At 38.0% G+C, this 25508-nt stretch overlaps 1 long non-coding RNA gene and 1 pseudogene across 2 annotated transcripts in view; one reads left to right on the plus strand and one right to left on the minus strand.

Moving 5' to 3' along the window:
* The window catches only part of LOC309797634 (ferritin light chain-like), a 50586-nt pseudogene extending 42379 nt beyond the window's left edge, over window positions 1–8207 (minus strand). Inside the window, exon 1 of the transcript in view lies at window positions 8010–8207. The product of the transcript in view is annotated as a ferritin light chain-like (transcript). The remainder of the gene's footprint in view (window positions 1–8009) is intronic.
* Window positions 8208–13456: 5249 nt separating this feature from the next.
* Window positions 13457–17052, plus strand: LOC309797632. Its single transcript, XR_014292740.1, has 2 exons — window positions 13457–15011; window positions 16752–17052. It is a non-coding gene; the product is annotated as an uncharacterized lncRNA (long non-coding RNA).
* The last annotated feature ends 8456 nt before the right edge of the window (window positions 17053–25508 follow it).

The following is a 25508-nucleotide window of genomic DNA, read 5'->3' on the forward strand; positions in this document are numbered from 1 at the left end:
GAAGCTCACTTAGCCAAAACATAGGCTTCTGAATATTAAGCTGTAAAGCATATTATCAGTATGCTTTAAAAGAAGCGGTTCTTCTAGGATTTCCAATTAATAGCAGGAGGTTTTGAAATTCTTCAAAGATCATCTAATTTTGTGAGATTTACAGCTCTATTTTCCTGTCAAGCAAGTTGTATTAGTGCCAATCATCTGAGCTGCTGGATGCTTCTCTGAACTTCTTGAAGTTTTCTTCTTGCTCTCTGAAATTCATGCCAGATAAGCCTTTTTCTAGAGCGCATATACAGACTTGTGTATTTTTATACAGAAAAGCGATGCAGTGAGTCAGGACGGGGGTTAAGCCCTCATTCTCAGAGTGGTATTGAGCTCCTGGTGAAATATAATCATCATTTCCTCAGAATCGAAAAGCAGTTATCTCTAGTTTTTAATCCCATTAACTATTTATACATTTATGTATGATACATGTATTTATTGTACCTACTAGGTGTGTTCTCTTTGGGAAGTACAAAGCTCTTTGAGATATAGGTTGTTCATTTTTTCGTTTTCCCACAAATACTGTGACCTTTTGAGCAGGAAGGTCTATATTTTACTAACATCTAGAACCAGCAGTTAACACGGTGTCTAAGATGTAGTCAATAAATATGAAATACATAAATGAACACATTTTTAAGGAAGGGCCAGGGAATGAACAAATAGAAATTTTTCATTTTCAGTCACAAAGCAACCAGAGACATAAAAATGATACAGACAACGAGTGCTACGGTCATTCAAATAAGGCATAGAATAGATACAACAAGGATCTCCTTATTGGCACAGGGAACTCTACTCAATATTTTGTAATAACTTATAAGGGAAAAGAATGTGAAAAAGGAATCACTGTGCTGTACACCTGAAAGTAACACAACATTGTAAATCAACTATACTTAAATTAAAAAACAAACAAACAGACAACAACAACAACAAAAAAACCCGAAAGAGGTCATAGAAGTTTTTATGAGATTCCATAAGAGAAGCCAAATGAGGACGGGCGAGATGGCTTTTGAATCAATTCAGAGGAGAGGTCACAGAGAAACTTGTCTTTGACCTGAACTTGAGTTTCCATTAAGATTGCAACACAGGGATATTACAGATGAAGGTAATCACATAAACTTACTACACTGAAACTTGCAGAGCTTATGAGTGTTGTTCAAGATCCCAAAGCAAGTGCATTGTGGAATCAGAATTTTAAGTGAGACCTAATGAACTAAAAACAAACAAACAAACAAACAAACCTTTTCTGTGATACCATGTTGCCTTTGAAGTCGTTATTTTGGTGGGTTGGTAGAAAGTGGTTCCTGTGTTTCTGGCAGCAATGACTAGTTCTGTCCCCCCCGCGGCCCCCCACCCCCGAGTTGATCCTCAAAGTTTCCTTTAGAATGGACTTGCTAAAATGCAGACATGCAAGTATTCATGACGCCTGTGTCCAATCATTTCTCCTGCCATTGCCTACTTCACTTCTGGATTATATGAACAATTCACTGTCTTCATTTATGCTTTTCCCTCCTCCAAGAATTCCTTTCTCCCTATGGGGCACCTGGGAAACCCACTTCAGTTTTCAAACCTCAGTTTACATATTATGTCTTTTGTGCAGTCTTCTTTTTAGTGTTGTGATCACATGCTCCTTTTTGCTACTCTTGCACTTCTGCATGCCTGATTGTTGCACTCGCTACACTGTATTGTGATTGTGTTGTTTACATATATCTGTGTTCTCCTGGGCAACATTCCTTGGGGCCAGGGACTACCGTTTTTCATCTATTGATGTTGCCTTAGCATGTTACTTGTTGCGAAGTAGTTAGTTATAAAAATGAGATTTGTTTAAATTGAAAATTGTTATGTACATATTAGTTATTATCATTTACAGATATAACAGGAAAAAATATTAATGCTGGTGCTGAAAGTTCACTTCTAGTAAATGATGGTGGTACTTGACTTCACTTATATTATTTTCCCCACTATTTTATATCTTTCTACCTGATATCTCTTCTTTATTCCCATCTCTTTCTTTATTACTAAACCAAGAAAAACAGGGATGAGGGTAGGGCTAGGCCATACTTGGCTGGAATAGTAAAGAAATTGTGTGGGGCTTTGGTGAGAAAATCCTGAAGCATACAGGTCTGCATCTTCCTTTTATTTTTATTTTTTTGCGGTACGCGGGCCTCTCACCATTGTGGCCTCTCCCGTTGTGGAGCACAGGCTCCGGAGGCGCAGGCTCAGCGGCCGTGGCTCACGGGCCCAGCCGCTCCACGGCATGTGGGATCTTCCCGGACTGGGGCACGAACCCGTGTCCCCTGCATCAGCAGGTGGACTCTCAACCACTGCGCCACCAGGGAAGCCCCTGTTTGAAGTTTTTTGATAAATTAGATTTGATAACACAGTTTTATAAAAACTTAGTTTGGACATTTCTGAACCTCTTTTTTTGTTTCCTTATGGAAGAAAGCTGCTTGTTTAGGGTTAATACTAATTCAATGGGGGTAAGATTTACACAGGACCAACCCTAACATTCATAGTGTGTGGCACAGGAAACAACTTTGAATGGCCATTTCAAGGAACAATATACTTAAGTGTATACAATGAGTAAAATGGATGAACTACACAAATTTATGAGTTGAAAACCATAGAATCATAGAATTTTCTCACTGTAAAGGCTCTCACTTTTCCAACTGCTTAACTTCAACCTCTGTTAAAGCGCTTCAGTAACAGGGAGTTCTTGAGTTTAAAATGCAGTCGGTCCATTTTATAGTTGAAAGGTTCTACTTGTCAAAATATTCATCCTTTTATCAACCTAAACCTGTCTACTTGGTCTAAAATCTTCAGTGTGGGACAGTCTAAACCCTTTTTCATAGGACAACTCCTAAAATCGTTTAGAGCGACCACCTACTTCTCTCCTGGTCTTGCTTCATGTCATCTATTCCCAGTTCCTTCAATTACTTCTTATTTTAGATTCCAGACACTTTACTGAATTCATCACTTTCTTCAGTATAATAACTCATTTGCTGAATGTGATATTTTAAGCCTAAAAGGATTTGTTTACTGTTTTCTGTAAAGAATTAAAACATAAAATGTCCAATCAACCAATAATTCTTCACCTAACATGATTCATATACACCAATTGATAAGGAAAATTTAAAAACTCAAATTACTTCATTCTTGAAGAGTGATCATAGTATGTCCTTATTTATAATGTACAGGAAATATGAATTTTCTTTCTGTGCATCTATAACAGTGCCCTCTTGCAGGGTACAGAGGATCCTCCATTGATGCTGCCTAATGATGTGTATGTGATATCCTGATATTTACTAAGAAGTTAGACATTCAGGAGGATTTTTTGTTCCCAGCAGACATACACATATGAATTTTTCTTCTCTATTTTTGTGTGTTTCTAACTTTTATTATTCATCTATTGGCACTTAAGTGCATTCACCAAACTGCATCATAAACATCAAAGTAGATTACTTCACTTTTCCTTTTATGAGATTATTATACTTGTCAACCAATATTTGAGCCCTTAATATGGGCAAATCATCCTAGCCTGTTAAGCACAGAGGTAAAGAGCATGGAGTTGAGAGGGCACACACCAAGATTTGAACAAATTACTTAATCTCTCTAAGTCTTCATTTTTGTATGTGAAAAATGAGAATAATTACAATGATTGAACTCATAAGGCGGATCGTAGAAAACATCTAGGTGCTATGTGCAAAGAGCTTGTTTGACTACCTGGCAAATATATCCATTCTTTATTAACATGATGGTGATGATGTTGATGGTGATGATGATGATGATGCAGCTACCAGCAGGTGTCCTTATTAGGTTGGTAAGGATGGTGAATAAGCCACAAGATCATGTCTGTGAACATTTGCATTCTAAGGCTACACTGCCTTTGCCTTCCCAACTCCGGCTCCACTCCTCATCTGTTTAAACATCTCCCAAGATAGCTCAGGTCTTCTCCTCTGTGAAGCTATTCTGAACTACTCCTCTAGAATGAACTTAAAATACATTGCTTGCACTTATATTAATTTATATCAAGTACAAACTTCTGCAGTGGAATCACTCATCCTCCGTCAACCTTATATGGACCTTTACCTCCAACCCTGATACCTAGCAAATCCTTCCACTACATTATAAATTATTAACCATAAGGTTTAGCATGTTCTCTCTTCCAAGGTATTTAGAACTTTAAAGGAGAAAGAAGCCTGCCCAAGTGGACAAAGCTAACACTTATCAAGCATGAGCTCCCAACATTTGCACCAGACAATTTCACATCATCTCATTATAAACTGACAATAATCTTTGTGAGGTTGGGGTCCTAACCTTCTTTTTACTGTGGATCCCTTTGACAATATGGAGTGGCCCATTTAAAGAGTCTTAAAATAACACTTTTAAATTCATAAAATATAATACATAGAATCTCAAAAGAAACTAGTTACTATGTTTTAAGTGCAGTCATTAGAATATTTTAAAAACCAAATTTGTGATATAGAAACGAATGGGTATTTAAACTCATTAAATAATGAGATACAACAGAGACTCTATTAACTACTATACTTAAAAATAGTGATGTTGGGGAGATGGGTTCACAACTCTGGTACATGTGTACTGAAATTGAACAATTAAATAAATAGATGGTGGATGGTGGTAGCCACATTTCTCAATATTGAAGTATGAATTTACAGATAAACAAGAGGAGGAGGCTAAACTAATCTCAGCGTTAATGCATTATAGTTGCAGACATCAGTATACACTCAGCTCAATATAGATATAGATAGTTATATATAGAAATATTTACTGATATGTGTATATACATGGGTTAGTATACATATATATTTCTTTGTTCTCTCAGTCAAGAGAGCCTAATCAAATAATAGCCCATTAGCAATAGCACATCTAGAGCCCAGATCTTGGTTTCTATTACTACTCTCCAATAAAAGGAATCAGGGCTCCTCAGAGAAATGACTGATTCTAGGACTGGGGCAGGACATACACAAAATGAGCCTGGAGCATCTTGTGGTACCAGAAAGTCAGGAAGTGTTAAACACACACACAAACATGCATGCTAAACACAGATACACAGACACACACAAACTCACACACCCCAAAGGGAGTATGTCAAAGGAGCACAGGCGCCAGAAGCAAACGCTCCCAATGGCCAAAGCTGGGACAATTCAAACAACAAAATAAAGTAGTATTGGATTATAACCCAAAGGATAAAATAGATATCCATGAGTCTATACTGATATAAATAAATATCAATAATTGAATAAATTAATGTTTAGGGGAAAATAGACAAATCTGTGTGGAAGAATTCCAAATACTTTATGTACATACTCTGTCCTCAAGGAGGTGGATCATAACTCTCCACTCTTTGGGTTTGTGCTTCACATAGTGACTTCCTTCCAACAAGTGTAGTGTGGAAGGGGTGGAGGAGTAACTTTACAGTGGAGAAATCTGAGACACGGCCTCAGCCAGGTTATCAAGGTCAACATCAACAGGCAAATCACGTTGATAGCATGTACCCTTGATAAGATGTTATAAAAAAGGCACTTTATCTGGTTGTCCTCCCAATAAACCATAATCCCAGTCTTACCATGAGAAAAGCATTGGACAGTTTACATTAGTGAGGTATGCTACAAAACACTTGATCACTGCTCCTCACAACCGTCAAGGTTGGGGCTTCCCTGGTGGCGCAGTGGTTGAGAGTCCGCCTGCCAATGCAGGGGACACGGGTTCGAGCCCTGGCCTGGGCAGATCCCACATGCCAGGGAGCAACTAAACCCGTGCGCCACAAGTACTGAGCCTGCGCTCTAGAGACCGTGAACCACAACTACTGAGCCCATGTGCTGCAACTACGGAGGCCCACGCGCCTACAGCCCGTGCTCCACAACGAGAGAGGCCACTGAAATGAGAGGCCTGCGCACTGCAACCAAGAGTAGCCCCCGTTTTCCGCAACTAGAGAAAGCCCACGCGCAGCAACGAACACCCAACACAGCCAAAAATAAATAAATTAAATAAATACATTTAAAAAAGAAACTGTCAAGGTTATCAAAAACAAGAAAAGCCTGAGAAACTACCACAGCCCAGAGGAGCCTAAGGGGGCTTGATAACTAAATGTAATGTGGTGTCCTGGATGGAAGCCTGAAATGGAATTAAGGACACTAGGCAAAAGCCAAGGAAATCTGAATAAAGTACAGACTCTGGTTAATATTATTGTATTAATATTGGCTCGTTAATTGTAAAAAAGGTACCACACGAGTGTACGGTGTCAATAATCGAGGAAATTGGGAATGAGATATATAAGAACTCTGTATTATCCCCTTAATTTTTCTGTATATCTAAAACCATTCTAAAATAGATATAGTCTATTAGATAAAACAAAAAAGGTAATGATGATTTGATTGTAACAGCAGACTAGTGATACTTTGAGATAACTATAAAAACTGCCTTAGGAAATTGTCTGTGGTATCTGCTGGGGATATAGTCACAGGTACTCCTAATATTATTGTGGTTTGTTGTCTGCATTTAGATTTAAAGGACATGCTAAATACTAAATTGCAGCTAGAGGTTAGTGAAATTAAAGATGTAATATTCCCATCCAGATTCCACATACACTTTGATACATATTAAGAATCCCCTGCTCTTTGGTGAGGTCTAATGTTATGAAAGTGAAACTCAGAGAGATGAATTAGGTTGTTCCAGCTTTTAAAAAGCCCGCATTCTAGGGTCAAGAATTCTTACTGAGCCTTGTTGAAACTGTTTGCTACACTACCTCCTAATTTGGGAACTGCTAAACAGAGAGTTGGGAACTCTTCCTAGATTAAAAGTACTGCCTTGGCCTTGTGCAATTATACTGTTTAGGTTGCTGGACAAATCCAAGGATAAAACTGGCCTGGACCTAGTGATGGGCAATTCCAAAAGCAAGCTGAATGTGAGAAGTTCACTCACAGAGAACCCTAGTGTCAAAAAGCCTCTCTACTTGGGAATGGCTGAACACCGGGAAAATAAGCCCTGGTTCAGCTGTAAAGAGAGCACATCCTTGGCCTTTTTTCCCCCTTAAGTCCGGAAACTGATGATCTGGTCAGCTTAGGAGAGGGAGGGAGGGAAGGAGGGAGGGAGGAAAATGAGAGAGAGAGAGAAACCTGTTAATAGCTGGTGCCAATTTAAAGAGAGAAGGAAAGGGTTTATTATATACGTATATGCTAATATTATTCCTAAAGCCAATTCTGATAAATCCTTCGGGAAAGAAAGAGATGCAGCCACCTGTTAATGTGGCTTCAGCTTCTTTGTTTCCAAATGTTACAGCGGTCACCAGACCAGCCATTCCACTTGGGGCGGGGCCAGGGGGTTAGAGGGGGAACATCTGTCCACTAAGGACACTACTGAACAGCAACAAAATCTTGGGGCGACCCCTCTCTCTTTCCTCGAGTGCTTTCGCTAGCCGGTCCTACTTCCCCACTCCTTTGGGAGTTTCCTGTTCCATTACGTAGGCAAGAGGGCGAGAGGTCCCAGCTTTCCTAATTGTGAGTGGTTTGGCTGGGTGTGTACGTGCGAGTAACTGTGTGTGTGTGTGTGTGTGTGTGTGTGTGTGTGTGTGTGTGTGTTGAGGGAAAGTGGAGCTTGCTACAGGGGCTTAGAAAAACTAGTCGCCAATTTAAAATATTTTCGGAGTGTTTGAATGATATCTTCAAAGCTAATCCCACTCTCAAATTCAGCGAAATGAACAATACAGATAAGGAAGATGAAGAGGGTGGAAAACCCACACAGCGGAATGGAGCTGTCCATGCCGCGGGAGTGACAGGGGAGCGCTCAGAGGTAAGGCGCTCTGCAGAGAAAGTCACTCTGGCTCTTCTCTCTCGGTCCACCAGCCGGCGACGCTTCTTCTGTAAAAGCATTCCTAGAAAATAACCCTACAACCGGGAAGGGTAGCGATCTTTGAGCGCAGTTTCCAGGAGCCGGTCCCCGCAGCAGGGAGAGGCCCCTCTCCCCCCGCGGCTGGCGCGGAATGTGGCGATCCGGCCCGGCGCGGGGGATGACTTCCTGCGGCCGGAGCTCGGCGGCGGGAGCGGCGGGAGCAGCTGCTGCAGCTGGCAGGTGGGGTGGGGGCCGGCCGAACTGACCAAGCACAGACCCGGCGCGGCGGCACTGCGGCCCCGGGGCAGCCGGCGCGGGGACATGCGCTGATTCGATCCCTCCGGAGAAGGTAAGCAGCCCGGCTATTATTAGCCTCGGCCACACTGCGCGGTGCTTTCTGCTTGGTTAGTAATGGGGTTTGTAATACAGAGGGAAGAAGGGGAATATCCCTGCCGCCTTCTGCAATGGGAAAAGGAGCAGCAACTGGAATTGAAATATTAATCAGCCAAGTGCTTGAGATGATTGGAGGAGCGGTGTTACTGGGCAAACAAAGAAGGCGGTCAGCCTCTGTAATCTTAAGATAATCAACCATTGCTGTGCCACACTCGCTTCGATATTGAAGAGGATTCAGAATGGAAAATAATTTGAGTTTCACTTTTACGTTGCTACCTTCAACCTTCGCTTGGTTAATTTCTGGTTTGCGAGCAGCAGGTTCTTGTCAGCAGCCTAGAGAAGTAATCGGAAATCTTCCCTCTCCTTTTGCCTTCCTCAGTCTTCTCCCTTTCCAGTTATTAGAATGGGTCTGCACATTTCAACGTCAAACACCCCCTTCAATACTGAACCTTTAGAAAGAATCTCAAATTAGAGGAGAAACTTACCTCCTGGAGTTCAGCTTGGGTTGAGCAGCACTTGTCCCCACTTCTCCCTTCATTTACCATCTTCTCTTGTCAATCATTTCATTGATTCCCCCACCCCCCACCCCGGGGATGCTGTGCTCATTAACAAGCCAGCTCTTGTCAGCTCCTGTCCACCACCTCTGTTCCGTGACTGATTTTTCAAGGACCCAGAAAGGACATTGCCTTATACCATGTTTGGACTATTATCTGTGTCCTTCCCCAAAATGCATGGCATGAAAAATCCTTTAAACCCAGTACCAACATGGTTTCCGATAACTCCCTTCATTGTAGTCACTGCAGCTACCAGATGGGTTTCGAGGACAGCAGAATCTGTTGGGGTGTGAGAAAGAGGGCTATACCTACATATTTTGCTCCACGTGCATAAGACTAGGTGGAGGTAGAAATGCAAATGTCAGTCTGTCCCGTTTTTCTTGAAGCTTTTTTAGTCCAGCTAGGTTGTGAGACACCTAGCTGGGTAGGGTATGGGGCAAGTCCTCCTGCAAAAGCAAGCAGTGTGTTTGTCCTAGGATTCCCCCAATAACCTCAAAAGAGATTCCAGAGAGGCTTTTCCCACAGGCAGTCAGAAAGCCAGGGGAGGTGGCCAAGGTAAACCTCAGGTTATTTGGGCATCCTCAAGTTAGTCTCCCCTTTTGGGGGTTCTGACCTAGGATTTCCCCACAAACGCTTTGCTGCTGAGCTCAAGTGCCCATTCTTGTTGCCCACCTAGGGGTGTACAATTGAATGATATTCTGTGAAATGGTGAAGATTGCTATGGTGGGGATTACAAATGTGCCACTTCACCAACAGAGAACAGTTGCAATAAGCCAGACTGTGTGGTGTCTGTGTGCCAATATTCCATTTAAAAAGAGATTTGTTATCTTTAAATCTGAAATTAAAGAGACAGTTTGACTCAAAAGGCCATGGATTTTATTTTAACAAATTAAAATAGGAGACCAATGAAAAAGAGGTCCAGGGTTTATAGCTAACCTTCTTACCTTCTTTTTTAAATATTGCTTTAGAACAAGATACTGGTTCTGAAAAATCATGTTACTTCTATTATATATCGTTATTGTTTTTCTGATTACAAATTCTCTATTTATAGATACACTTTGGAAAGATTTGAGTTGGTTTCTTTGTCTCTATCTTCAGTATATGAGGCAGAAGGAGTGGAGGGGGGTGGGCAAATCCCACTCCAAATGGCCCCCTCAGAGAACTGTTCCCCAGACCATGCAAACCTCTGGACCGATATTGTTTTGGCTGGTTGTTATTATTATCTTTAAATGTGGTTTGGGTTTGAAATATTAAATTTTCAATATTCTAAAATTTTGACTCAGGCACACCAACTAGAAGAGAGAACAAAGAACAAGAATAGCAAAACTATTTTCCACCTTTCTTACCTAATTGTAAAATATTTAATTATATGAATAATTATTCTGAATAATAAGTGAAAAACATATTAAAATAATAATTCATTTTTTAGAAAGTAGCCCAAGGTTTATGAAATACAGGTTAGTGCAATTGATCTTAAGTACAGTACAAATTTCTGTAATTTTGAAAGGTGTTTTTATGTTGAGTATTAGTACATGAAAATATGCTAATGATGGTTAGAAATTGAAATGTCTGTTACTTGGTTTCTGAAGAAACTGAGTTCTTTGGCAAGAAATGGGTCAGGATTAGGGGACTGGAGCCGCCAAAGCCGGCATCATACCTGCCAGTGATTGTATAGGTGAGATGAATGCATTAAGTTATGGATTAGGGTTGGAGAAGCCTTCTGGGGAAGAAAGAAAACAAGATAGAAAATAGAATTTGTTATTTTAGTGCAACTAAGATAATTAAATTTAAGGTATTTCTGAATTTGGACTTCGTTATATTTAAACAATTTCTGAGGAAAGTTTCTAAATTCAAAGCCCTAGGTAGAAATAGTTGTATGATTTCCTAACCAAAACTAATTTATGACTCTATTTCCTTTGTTAAAAACGTTTCCCAGAGAAAGGAAAAATTAATTGCCCCGTGTTAAGGAGGAGTAATACCAAATAGAAGGATGTATTCTATTAGTTGCTAAATGAACTGTAGGAACTTTTTTGTAGATATGACAAGATAGAATTGAAATCAATCTGTTGCTTTCCAATCACATAAAAAAAAAACATGTAGTCTGGTGGGTGGTCAGTGTTATCAGTAATTTAAGACCTGAGTACCAACTTAGGATTCACAAAGTTGCCCTCTCTTTACAAAAGGCATTTTCTGGTGCTGCATTACTGCCATTAGCTACAATTGAAATAGACTTATCCTGAGATTTTGAAAAACAGAAAAAGAAATAGTAGGATTCATAAGGCTTTGCCTCCACTGAGAATGGGTAGAAAAAGTGCTATTTTGAAAGTTATCAATGGCCTCTTAATTGCCAGATTTCTGCGCTGTTTCAACCTGCTCTTTATGCCTTTATTTTTAAGTTCTCTTCTAAGTTCTTTTTTAAAAATTTTACTGCTTAGTGTTTTATTCACTAAAATAGCATTTTTAATTGAAGTATAGTTGATGTGTAATATTATATAAGTTACAGGTGTAAAATATAGTGACTCACAATTCTTAAAGGTTATACTCCATTTATAGTTATAAAATATTGGCTATATTTTCTGTGCTATGCAGTATATCCTTATAGCTCATTTTATAATAATAGTTTGTACTTCCTAGTCTCCTATCCCTATATTGTTCTTTTTTTAAAAATTAAATACTTGTGTTCAAAAGTATTATTAATAAGTAATACATAAAGAGATATCTCTTTATCTAGTTTCTCACTAATCCCCTTAAATTACCTCATGACCAGCCTAGAACAATTGCTGTTTATTTCTAGTTTGTGCCTCATGATATCACGACTATATGTCTTCATTTGTTCCTTTCACTCACCCTGCTACACGTTGAAACCTTGCTCACAGCATACACTGCCTCTTCCATGAACCCTTCCCCATACCCACCTTCCTTCTCATTTCAGATGTGTTTCTCCCTTGTCTAAATGCCTGTGGCACTTTCTATTTTGGTCTATCCTTTAGTTTGAACATGATTTGCTGTTGTAAAATAACCCTAGGGAGCAGAGTCTTTGACTAACAACTTTTTATTACCTGAAACTCATAATACAGTGCCCAGCTATGTATATGCAAAGTAGACGTTCAGCAATTTGATTTTAGTGAAGAAATTAGCTATTATTTTCCAGGGGTGTATATCCACCTACTCTAATATCCAAGTTAGGCTCTAAATAGTGTGTGCAGGTACATTTTAGTTTAAAATCCCTATATAATAATATAGTGAAAGTACATTCAAACAGTTATATTCAACAAAAGTTATTGTGAGCTTACATGCCCTTAAGTGGATATTGGCTCATCCGTATCAAAAAGCATAGTAAGCATTACAAAAGAAAACTTTAAAGAAGACATTGTACCAGCTTTCAGTATGCTTTCATTCTACTGAAAACAAGTAAGCAGGGGAAGATGTCTTGCATAAATAAGTACTAGTCTTAAAGCGCTCTGCTAGGTACTTTCATCTATGGTGTATAATTTCATCCTTCTACTATATGCTAATTTTACACTGAGACTCAGAGATCTTACCTAAATGGCAGAGATTCTTTCCACATTCACATGCTGTTCTTTGAAGTGTTAACAAGTGAAGGAAAACTATAAAAACATAATCAGAGTAGTTTAAAATGGTTTTGTGGTCAGGCTTTCCAGTGCTTTTTAAACTTTTGGGTCTTAACATCCCCTTTAATAATTCAATAAAGGCTATGCGTCCACTCCCCAAGTACATACACAACACACACACAGAATTTTGCCTGTAATTGCAGGTGTTCGCGGACCTAATAAAGCCCTCCTTTGCAAATGCTTTAAGGACATCTACGCTGGGCTCAGGTTTTCTTTTTGCTTGTTCTATGCTTAATATTTATTTTTGTACCTATTAAAATTAAACAAATTGTTATCTGTTATAGTTGAGATATAAACCTAAGCAGCTTCGTACTTTACAACTTTTCTTTTTGCATTTTTGTATTCTGTCCTTCTCTCTCACACAAACACACAAATTTATATAAATGAGATCAAATAATACTTTTCTGTGAAGAGAATGCTTAGAATTTATTCTTAACGATTTTTCTATATATCACACGTCAGTGTTAGCTGTAATCATCATGTTGTACATTATGTCCATAGTATGTATTTATCTTACAATTGGAAGCTTGTACCTTTGACCATCTTCCTCCAATTTCCCCTCCCCTGACCCTCTGTCTCCTGTAACCACAGGTCTGATCTCTTTTTCTATGATTGTTTTCTTTTTTTTTAGGTTCCACATATAAGTGAGATCATATAGTGTTTGCCTTTCTTTCTCTGACTTATTTAACTTAGCATAAAGCCTTCAAGGTCCATTTCTGTTGTCTCAAATGGTAGCATTTCTTTGTTTTCTTACAGATGAATAATATTTCAGTGTGTGTGTGTGTGTGTGTATACATATAATACGTATATATCTATAAATATATAAAACAACCTCTTTACCCATTTGTCCATCAATGGGCACTTAGATTGTTTCCATGTCTTGGCTATTATAAATAATGCTGCTATGAACATGGGGGTGCAGATATCTTTTTGAGTTAGTGTTTTCATTTTCTTTGGATATATTCCCAGAAGTGGAGTTGCTAGATATATGGAGTTCTAGTCTTAATTTTTGAGGATCCTCCATACTGTTTTCCATACTGGCTTTACCAATCTACAATCCCACCAACAGCACAAGGCTTCCCTTTTCTCCACATCCTCACGAGCATTTGTTATCTCTTGACATTTTTGAGGATGACTGTTCTAACAGGTGTGAGGTAATATCTCAATGTGGTTTTAATGTGCATTTCCCTAATGACTAGTGGTATTGAGCATCTTTTCATGTACCTGTTGGCTTTTCGTGTGTCTTCTTTGGAGGAATGTCTATTCGGGTCCTTTGCTCATTTTTTTAATTGGGTAATTTTTTTTTTTGCTATTGATTTGTATGAATTTTTAATTTATTTTGGATATTAACCCTTATCAGATATATGGTTTACAAATATGTTTTTCGCATTCTATAGGTTGTCTTTTCAATCACTTTGTTGATTTGTTTTTGTTTTCGTTTGCTGTGCAGAAGCTTTTTAGTTTGATGTAGTTCCATTTGTTTATTTTTTATTTTGTCGTTTGTGTTTTCAGTGTCATATCCAAAAAGTCATTACCAAACCCATGTAATGAGCTTTATTCCTATGTTTTCTTCTGGCAGTTGCATAGTTTCAGGTCTTACATTTGAGTCTTTAATCCAATTCAAGTTAGTTTTGTGAGTGGTATAAGATATTGGTCCAATTTCATTCTTTTACATGTGAATATCCAATTATCCCAGGGTTCCCTTGTATGTAACTTCTCTCTTTTCTCTTGCTGGTCTTAAAATTCTTTCTTTGTTTTTGACTTTTGATGATTTAATTGCAATGTGTCTCAGAGTAGCCCTATTTGAGTTCAACCTATTTGGGCTTGTTTGGACTTCATGGATATGGATGTCCATTTCTCATCCTAGGTTTGGGAAGGTTTCATCCATTATTGCTTTAAATATACTTTTTTTCCCTTTCTCTCTCTCTTTTCTTCTTCTGGAATTCCCATACATGAACATTGTTTACTTTATTGTGTCCCATAATTTCCATAGGCTTTCTTCACTCTTTTTATTCTTTTCCTTTTTGTTCCTTTCACTGGGTAATTTCTAAAGTCCTGTCCTCCAGTTTGCTGATTCTTTCTTCTGCATGGTCGAATCTACCTTTGAAACTTTCTATTGAATTCTTCAGTTCAGTTATTGTATTTTTAAAATCTAGTGTTCCTGTTTCTTTGATGTTGCTACTTCCTTGTCAAACTTCTTGTCTTGTTCATGCATTGTTTTCCTAATTTCACTTAGCTGTCTGTGCTTTCTTGTAGTTCACTAAACTTCCTTAGGAGGATTATTCTGAATTCTTTGACAGTTCATAGATATTCTCTTTTTTTTTTTTTTTTTTTTTGCGGTGTGTGGGCCTCTCACTGTTGTGGCCTCTCCCATTGCGGAGCACAGGCTCCGGACGTGCAGGCTCAGCAGCCATGGCTCATGGGCCCAGCCCACTCTGCGGCATGTGGGATCCTCCCGGACCGGGGCACGAACCCACATCCCCTGCATCGGTAGGCGGACTCTCAACCACTGCGCCACCAGGGAAGCCCAGATCTTCATTTTTTTAAGGTCAGTTATTGGAGTTTTATTACTTTCCTTTGGTGGTGTCCTATTTGCCTAATTTTTGTGATCCTTGATTCCTTACATTGGTATCTGCATATCTGAATAATTGGGCTCTTCCTCCAGACTTAACTGGGTATTATATTCAGTAGTAGTAGTACATGGGGCTATGAATTAGTTTCCTGGCAGAGAATCAGAGCTTGTATAGGACCTGGCTCTGGACAGGACCCAGAGCCTGTATAGTTCATTGTTTGGGAACCCAAATCAGGCCAGAGTGTGCACTTAATTCCCTGGTCAGGTGAGGGCACTGGTTTTGCCCTGCAGAAGGGGGAGGCCACAGGCTGTGCTGTCTGTTCAAGTGCCACTGTATCTAGGGCTGTTTAATGGGCTGTACAGCTTCCCATGTTCTCTGGTTAGGTTCCCCAGTTGGACGTGCTGAAGGCTGTATTCAGTGATGAGTAGGGCTATGAATTAGATTTCCTGCCTGGGTGCAGCAGGAGAAGCAGCTCTAAAGCCAGTAAAGCTCTTTGTTGTCTTAACTCAAGCTGATCCACACTCCACGTTCTGTGGCTGAACAAGGCCACTGGCTTTGCTTTGCAGACTATCAGCTCTGTCTACCCTTCTCTAGGCTTGAGCACTGCTTGGCCGCACAGTTTCTAGGAGTTGTCACCAATCCTTCTAGTCAGATGGGCCAGGAAGACACTCTCCACAGCAGATGGGATGGGGCTAGTCCCAGTTCCTTTGCCTGGGTGGGATGAGGAGGGACCACTCCAGGCGACTCTTAATTTCTCAAACAGGCTCCCCAGTTGGGAGGAGCTGGGAGCTCCTCTCAGCCTTAGATATGAATGAATCTCCCTGCCTGTGCATGGTACAGGATCCCTCCACACCTGATACTGGCTCTGCTTTGTACCAGAGCCAGTGATGAGCTCTGGCTGCCTGCCTCTTGGCTGGAGCACGACTGGGCCAAATGGCTTCCAGGATTTATTGCCAGCGCTTTTGGTCAGATGGCCAGAAGACACTCTCCACAGTGGGTGGGCTGTGACTCTGCTCTTTCCCTGGGTATGGGCAAACCAGGTTCAAGGGCCAGATGCGTATCAGGTGGATCTGTACCCTGCTGAGTTCCCCGGTTGTAGTGTCCCACCAACCTGGCTCTGTAGATAAGCAAAGGTGCCAGTTGTGACCACTACTTGGGCACTGCAGGTATGAATTCCATCGGTCGCAATCCATGTGCTGGCTGTTGCATGCCCCTTCCCCCTTCATCACAGTCCAACTTTTAGTGGTCAAACCCTGCAGATTCCCCTGCAATCCCAGTGGAGCAGGTTAGAGCAGTGGCTCCCACAAAGCAACCCCGATGCTAGTGGTGGTGCTTGCTGTCCCCCAGTTCTCTTCTCCTACTGGAGGAACCAGAGGTTCAGGGGAGACCTCACCCATGGTGCTCCACTGGCTTGGGGGAGGGGCAGTGTGGTCAACGTGTAGCTCCTTTTCTCACCCTTCTAATGCAGTCTGTCTTGGTCTCTGTGGTGCACAGGGGTGCTTCAGCCTCACCTCCATGTTCTAGGATTCTCTCAAATAGTGTCCTGTTTCCAAATAATTGTTAGTTGTTCCTCCTGTGGGGGACGTGGAGCCAGGGATGACCTTGGTGATGTCACCCCACTCTGGGCTTACTTTGACAATATGTGTGTCCTTTATAGCCCAGACATTTCTGGTACTTGAAATGAGGTTCTCCTTTTATTGTTCTCCCTGCTTTAGGACCTAAACTGGGAGCTCTTCATTAGCACTGGCACAAAGGCTGCTGAGATGACTAGGAAGCAAGTGCCAAGGAGGATAGTGAATCAAAGAACCTTGATTCATGGAAAAGGAATCCCAGAAGGAGCTCTAAACGTTACACATTCCAAAGGATTTATTCAGGGTTTCCCAATCAAAATCATTTTTACAAAAAAGAAACAGTTCTCAGACTTCGAGTAGTATACTGCCAAGTATGTGGAAGAACATTGCCAGCAGTTGAGTGGTGTGGTCTGCTTTGAAATATATTCAGTTTGCTTAGGATGGACATATGTCTACTTCAAAGTTACTATTTCTTTCTAGTAATGCTGTCTACAGTACTATATTTGCTTTTGGCAAGTTAAGAAAACAATGACATCCCTCCCAGGTTCTAAAACAATTACCAGCATAAAAATACATTAAACTTTTTAGCTGATACTTAAGGAAACCAGTACTAGCTAGCATTCCTACTGATGCTAGTATTCAAAGAGAGGCGTGACAAAACCATTAATCTAGAAAACACCAGGTTGGAAAGATGGAGAGAAAGAACTCAAGAGGACTACTTAAGCTGTTGCTTTCTTTACATGTCCCCAAATATGATAATAACCATATAAGCTCCTAAAATAAGTGCAATTTTATGCAAACTTCATAGTATGCCTAGTAAGAGGTAAATTTGTACTTTATTTTATAGTATATTTTTATTTTTTATTTTGGTAAAATGTCCCATAATGTAAAATTTACCATTTTAACCATTTTTAAGTGTATCATTTATTGGTATTAAGTACATTCACAATGTTGAGCAACCATTACCATTATCCATTTTAAGACCTTTCTTGTTATCCCAAACAGAAACTGTACGCACTAAACAATAACCCCTTATTTCTCCCCTCCCCTTAGCCTCTGGTTAACTCTATTCTATTTTCTGGGTTTATAATTTGCCTATTCTAACTACCTCATATAAGTGGAATCATATAATAGTTGTCCTTTTGTGTCTGGCTTCTTTCACTTAACATAATGTTTTCAAAGTTTATCCATGTTATAGCATGTAGCAGCATTTCATTCCTTTTTAAAGCCATACAATGTATAGTGATTTTTAGTTGCAAAACACTTTTAGTACATTGTGTTTCTATTATATTAATGATATCTAGCATATATCACTACCATATTACCTTTAGTAGATGCCCAGTAATGTGTACTATGAGTGAGCCATAATTTCATTCAGTCAAAACCCATTGATAAACATTTATTAAGTTCCAAACAGTTTTATGATTTCAAGAAATGTGGTAATGGGCATAGAGGTTCATGTCTTTATGTCCTGGAGCTTTTACTTTTGATGGAAGAATTCTTGGAGTGGCATGGAATGGTATTGTTGGGTCAGAGATTATGCAGAAACATTTATCATTTGAATACATACATTGACTATAAAAACCATCAGCTTCTTCAACAGATAATATTCCTGTATTTTATGTAACCATTTGTGACTATCTTAAAAATGAATGCAAGTAATGTAAGGGAATCCACTTAATGTGATTTGAGCAAGGAAACATTCTCACTTTTTTCATTTCTAGTTCATGGAAGAAAATTCCTATACACAAGTATTGAAATATTTCAAGTCTCTGGATCACACATTTCATCATTTCAAAAATATTGCAGAGTACATCACGGATGTCAGTCAAGTCTTGTAACAACAGTGTAGAAAACTAGTAACATTTATAGCTAGTTTGTTTTTAAGCTTCAGCAATGGATCAATTCTATCCAGCCTAATCTGTAATTTTAATTAGATTAATTTTTAAAATAAAAAAGATTAATTTTTAATTTAAAAGTATTTTTAGTTCATATTTATGTACCTGCATTATGGTAAATCTTTTATTTTGTTGTTTTTTTTCTTAGTTTCTCTTCAGAGTATCTTTGAAAATTTATTTTTAAACAGAATAATTAAAGCCCAAAGATGAGAATGTCTCATTTAAGATAAACTAAAGGACGTTGGAATAGCTGAAGTATGAACACAATTGGCACAACTTTTCACTACCCTCCTTAGAAGAAGACTGTTTTGATTTGCATGGTCCAAGAAAGGAGAAACAGATAACTTGCTGGGGATTGCATCCTGCTTTACTTAAATTAGACATTAACAGGCTAAAAGGGTAAGGATGAAGCAACCTGTTTATAACATATTTTTGAAAAGCTACTTAAAGGTGAAGGGTGGCAAGAACACAGACAGACACACCCTAGACATTTCACTACAATATTTTAAGGTATGCCTTTTCTTTGGTTGATAGGGATGGAGGGACCTATTAATAAACATTTCTCCTATTTACTTTTGTCTTTATTGCTGTCTAATCAAAACCTCATTAAAAAACAGACATAAAACAAATAAGCATTCTGACTTTTGCCTGAATAAGCAACAACAAGCTCACATCTTAAACAATGGACTGCAGTGGCGATGAGACTGAGGATCCTTGGTCATTGCAACAGTAGCAGCAACACAACCTGCTTTGTTCCTTCTGTTGTATATACTGCAGAATCTGAGTAAATAGGGAGAAGTCAGTGATACCTTTAGTGCCATTTCTTACACTCCTCTCCATGATCTTTCACACTCAGGTTCTCTGGTCATCTCAATGTAGTGAAAAACCACCAGGATGTTAATACCCTCTATCCATTCACAAAACTTAATGCTTCTGAGACTTGCAGGAACAATGTTGAATCTGAATTGGTGGTACCCAATAGAGTCACTAAGAATAATCCGTCAGACTCACCAAATCCAAATTCAGATTTAAAGGCCATCAAATTTTAAAGATAATGAAGATTTTAAGATTTCCATATTTATTATATATGGTCATATGTAAAAATTTAGAAAAGTAAAATTACATGTATAGGTTTTTAATTATAAGCTATATTCACTGGAGAATTAATGCATTTTTAAAAGGATTCATTCTGAAAAGATTACATTAGCACTTTTTTTAAACCACTACCCTCAAAAATAAATTGTGACAAATCATTGTTCACCCAAGTTTATGTCTCATCTCAAGGAAGTGAGTTGTTCTTGGGGAAATTGCTTTCATCTAATTTGTGCTTTCCTGCAGTGGATCAAGCTGAAATGAAATGGGGCTGACATTCTTAACTATTATTATGCGCCCACATTTACCAGAATTACCTAATGATCAGTACCGAAGAGTTTTATAATAAATAAATATGTATGTACTGAGAGTCTCCACTGATAAAAGTTAGTTGAGACATGGCTGGTGATCCCATAGAAGAGATATCTAGCTTATATTTCTTACATCATCTCCATAGGAGAAAGCAATCCAGGATTGCAAAGCAAGGCATGAGACAGTAGCATCTGGTGTATTTTATAAATGTTTAGATTTCTAGGGAGCTCATTGGTATTACATATTGTGGTAAGCACTCAAATGTAAACTGTTACTTTAAAATAGTAAAATATCAAGACCGTACAAATTCCTGCAACTTAAATGGTCAGTTTGGTATTTGGCTTTATGATAGGCCTCTGCAAGATATTTATTAAACAACCAAATGAACCAATACCATTTAATTTTGAAAACTGCCTTCCTAATACAAAAGAATTGGTATTCTACACAAGTTCCTTGTGATTATTTTTGTAGGTGTGGTGGGAATGAATTACGGATGGCACTACCCTTTCTCCTGTTTCTTGTCTGAGGTTTTGGTAAGGTGGAAATTAGAGATGATGGACCTTAAAGTTTGAGCAGTTCAAGACACTCAACCAGTAAGTCAGAAGGAGAAAGACAAATACCGTATGCTAACACATATACATGGAATCTAAGAAAAAAAAAAAGGTCATGAAGAACCTAGGGGTAAGATGGGAATAAAGACACAGACCTACTAGAGAATGGACTTGAGGATATGGGGAGGGGGAAGGGTAAGCTGTGACAAAGTGAGAGAGTGGCATGGACATATATACACTACCAAACGTAAAATAGATAGCTAGTGGGAAGCAGCCACATAGCACAGGGAGATCAGCTCGGTGCTTTGTGACCACCTAGAGGGGTGGGAAAAGGAGAGTGGGAGGGAGGGAGACACAAGAGGGAAGAGATATGGGAACATATGTATATGTATAACTGATTGACTTTGTTATAAAGCAGAAGCTAACACACCATTGTAAAGCAATTGTATTCCAATAAAGATGAATAAACAAAAAACAGTGAGTAGAATTCAAATAAGTAATAGTAGATATAAAAATAATAAAAAAGAAATTTTGGCAAAACAAAAAAAAAGACACTCAACCAAGCACAATCCATTTACCCAGGACAAGAAAACATATGACATTACTCTTCTTTTTTCAACCACCATGGATTTGAACTTTTAGAAAATTGAAAATGCAAGATACAGATTTTATTTATTTTCTTAAGTAATTTATTTATTTCTGGCAGCGTTGGTTCTTTGTTGCCGTGCCTGGGCTTCGTCTAGTTGCTGGGAGTGGGGACTACTCTTCGTTGTGGCGCACGGGCCTCTCATTGCGGTGGCTTCTCTTGTTGCACAGCACGGGCTCTAGGGCACGCCGGCTTCAGTAGTTGCAGCGCATGGGCTCAGTAGTTGTGGCTCGCGGGCTCTAGAGCGCAGGCTCAGTTGTTGTGGCCCATGGCCTTAGTTGCTTTGTGGCATGTGGGATCTTCCCAGACCAGGGTTCGAACCTGTGTCTCCTGCATTGGCAGGCGGATTCTTAACTGCTGCACCACCAGGGAAGCCCAAGATACACATTTTAATAAGAAAATATGAGTCAACAGTTCTCTTATCTCTGTGTCTTTTTCTATCTCATTGATTGTGAAGAATACAATCATAGAGAAAGCAAAATCTACATCAGTTGAAAATTTTTTCCACCTGCATGCATGTTATAGTGGATGTGTAACATCTTCACAGGGTTTGTGAAATCAGTATTTCACCACAGAAATTAAATATGACACTAAAATGATCTGACACTAATTAGTCCATTGAATAAGGGGAGGAGGATCGGCATCTTGGTCATCGTTTAGAAGAAAAAAAAATCATTAACCTGTTAGGCAAAATACTTGTCTTTAAATTATCCCTTAATAAATATAATAGAAAATGAAATAAAATGGCAGTACAGTGTTATGAAAGGAAAGCAATTGGGTGATCTCAAAGTGAGTGAGTATAAAAATCAATATTTTTTGTTTAGTTTGTTAATAATTTTATTCTTAGAGCTCTCAGGCAGCTAGCTTTTGGTCATTTTTAAGATCAATCAAAAAGTTCTAAACATTATTTTTAAGGTATGCAGATCACTAGGCCCTCCTCCCCTCCTTTCTCTCTTTCTTTTAATTTTTTAATTTATTTTGGGGAGTTTTGGCTACCATTTATGTTCTAATCATGTTTTTCAGGAAGTGAATTTGAACTTTGAACCTCAGCTAGTTTGAATCCTACCTCTATTGTTTTCTATCTCTATGACTTAGGGTAAGTTACTTAACCACTGTGAATTGTTTCTGGATATTTAAAACAGGAAAATCACAGGGTTGTTGCGAAGATTAAAGAAGATAACATAAAAGGGAACTTACTGCAGTGTTTGAGACATAGTAAGGGTTAGTAAATATTTCCAGTTTTTATCTTTCTAATTCTCGTGAGCAGTTTACAATGAGATCTCATTACCACAGATTTTCCCTAAAATTATGAACCTTTTCCTACCCCTCTCCATTTTAAAGCAAACCTTGAAATGACTGAACCTCATAGGAAGATGTCTCAATGCAGGGAATCCCAGTAGCAGGAGAGGTTGGAAGCTACCACAATGCAAAGTTGTCAGGCTCTGATCTGGCAGTAGCTGTGGGAATTAGTCTTAGCTTCTATTTTTAACTCTGCAAGGAGTTGATTGGATGACCTGGGAAAACTCAGTTGGCATCTTATTTTCTTTCTGAATTTCTTTCTGCATCTTATTTTCTTTCTGAATTGTACCATTTGTCTAATCACTCTTTTCACTGACTCATTATCAGAAATGATATCAAGGGTGTTGAATAAGGGTGTTGATTTCAGAAGTAATGTTCTAGAAAATGGGAATTGTTCCCTTTCTTAAAAGCAATAGTTGACAATTTTATTTTTTTGTGATACAGTATTGAAGTTCCTGGGAGAGGGCAACTTTAATTTATAAAGAGTTGTTAACATTCACTTCCTCTAACAAAAGCCTTTAAAGGTAATACTACTAATTATCTGCCTTGTACCCCAGTCTTTTTTTTAATATGTAACTGTTGAAGTTTTTTAATGTTAATCAACATCATTAAGTTGTCCAGAAAGGAAAATTAATCTGTTACTCCATTGTACATCATATACAAAGGAATCTTCCTGGTATATGATATCTTTCTATTTGACTGAATCTCAATGAATTGAGAGAGTACATGTAAGAATTTTAATATTCAGAGTCTTATTCATAAAAGTGCACTACTGAGTAGATTCAATCACTAGCAACACCTTTAAACTGAAATCAAAAGTAGAGCCTCAATTAATGTGAAAACTTTAGTAGCAGAAACACCTGCCTATAAAAACTGCACTGTTAGTACACAGGCGAGCTTTAGCATGATAACAATTTTGTTGAGCTTGAAAAGCACATAATTTTACATTTTTTTCTTATTTGACTTTTTATCATTATGTGGACCCTTTAGGTCTAAGGAAACAAGTACAAAAACTGCCTAAAGCCTTCCATTTAATATGTAAGCCATAGTTGTCCGCAAGAGAGAATTTTGTGGTGATCAACAGCTCTAGCCAAATCGGCAATAATTTATTATAGTTGGTAGAGTCTAATCATGTGTACCTAACTATGTTCTTTTAAGTAAAAAGTGTAAAACATTTTTAGTAGTAAGTTTGTCCTGAATTTCCAAGTCAATATTTTTAATCCCTGTTTGAATACTGAATTCATTAGCTATTCACCAAAGGCTTGAGGCATAGATTTTGGGCCTAGTCTGCTTCTAAGATGAGATGTAGCAAACAGTCTAAATTCCAGTTTTAAATATACACGTGCAAACACATATCATACACATATATTATACAAAAATTTATATACAGACATTCCCCAAATTACAATGGTTCGACTTACCGATTTTTCAACTTTACCATGGTGCGAAAGTGATACTCATTTAGTAGAAACTATAGTTTGAATTTTTTCATTTTTTCAAAGTATACTTTGAATTTAGAGTAGAAACTATACTTTTCCCAGACTCCTGATATGCAGCATGATGCTCTCTTGTGATGCTGGGCAGCAGCAGCAGCAAGCCACTCCTCCCACTCAGCGACTCGATCACAACTGACACACTTACAACCGTTCTGGTTTTCACCTTCAGTACAGTATTCAATAAAACAAATGAGATATTCAACAGATTATGCTAATGTGAGTGTTCTGAGCACATTTAAGGTAGACTAGGCTAAACTATGACGGTTGGTAGATTGGGTGTAGTATAAGCATTTACAATTTATGATATTTTCAATTGATGATGGGTTTATCAGGATGCAGTGCCATAGTAAGTTAAGGAAGATCTGTATTTTATGTGTATTATATATATTCATTATATTATCCAATTATGTGTATATATGCATATAAATGCATGTATATATGTCTGCTTTCATGAACATTTGCCTTCTATTTCAAATATTTGATTATATTTATTTATTTTTTATTTTTATTTTTTTCTTTGGTTATATTTAAAATAAACAGACAAGTTCTTGGAGAAGCATTTGAAGAATCTTTGTTTCCAGAGTCAAGTTTTGCAAAGAAAACTTATTTTTTCACTAGCTGTTTATTTTCCAATAGTTAAAAAAATATTTTTAAATTTTAAAGTGATTCTTTAATATATGAATATGAATATGTATTTACTTCAGGTGCTATATATGTTATTTATACATATGTGTATTTATATATATTAAAATGTTTTTAAACCTGATCTTACTGGGTTATGTCTACTATCCAATTATGTGAGAATAGTGAGATTGTTGCCTTTCAGCTTGGAACATGCTTCTGTTTCATTTGATTATATTTTATCCATTAAGTGCTCTGGCCTTCCATTAGCTCTTTTGCTTTGAGGAATACATTTTATAGTGCATTAGAAATATTCTTCTATTTTTCATGCCATAATTTTCCAGTGTCTCACAAAATCATAATTTGGAATGTTCTGACTTGAATAGTGTTTCAGAATAGAGACTTGTCCCTTTTGGAATCATCAGATCTGTTGGTTAGGTACAGTATTTCTTATTTTTTCTGTTGGGGAAAGGGAGGAAGGAAACTGCAGTATGGAACGTTCCAGTTTTTTTTTTTTTTTTTCCTTACGCTTATACCAAAAAAATGCACTCTTCTAGTAAAACTAGAAACATGAGAGTGGCAGTTACATAGTTCCAAATTAGGACAACCTAATATACTGTAATTTTTTCAAGTAAAAGAATAACCCAGGTAGTATATACTATTAACTAGATTTTTTAAAACAGCCATTTGTTGCTTAATAATTCTATTCTTTTTCCATTCTTAGTTTCATAACATTTTTACACAAAGGTTTATATTAACAAATGCCATCGGTTGTATTGTTGGTTTCCTCCTGCTTTCTGATGAGTTCTATAATTTAAAAATGCTTAAAGTCCAGACTTCTCAACTAGAATACATAAGCACAGTAAAAGCAGTGTTTTTAAAATTAATTCTAGAATATATTTCTCTTGATGGTAAAGACATATAAGATTACAGATGTGTATGTTTGGATGCTTTATAAATAAAAGTAATAGGATTAATCATGTATT

This window comes from Mesoplodon mirus (assembly GCF_964341445.2).
Source record: "Mesoplodon mirus genome assembly, contig: HAP1_SCAFFOLD_810, whole genome shotgun sequence".
NCBI classification, from domain to species: Eukaryota; Metazoa; Chordata; class Mammalia; order Artiodactyla; family Ziphiidae; genus Mesoplodon; species Mesoplodon mirus.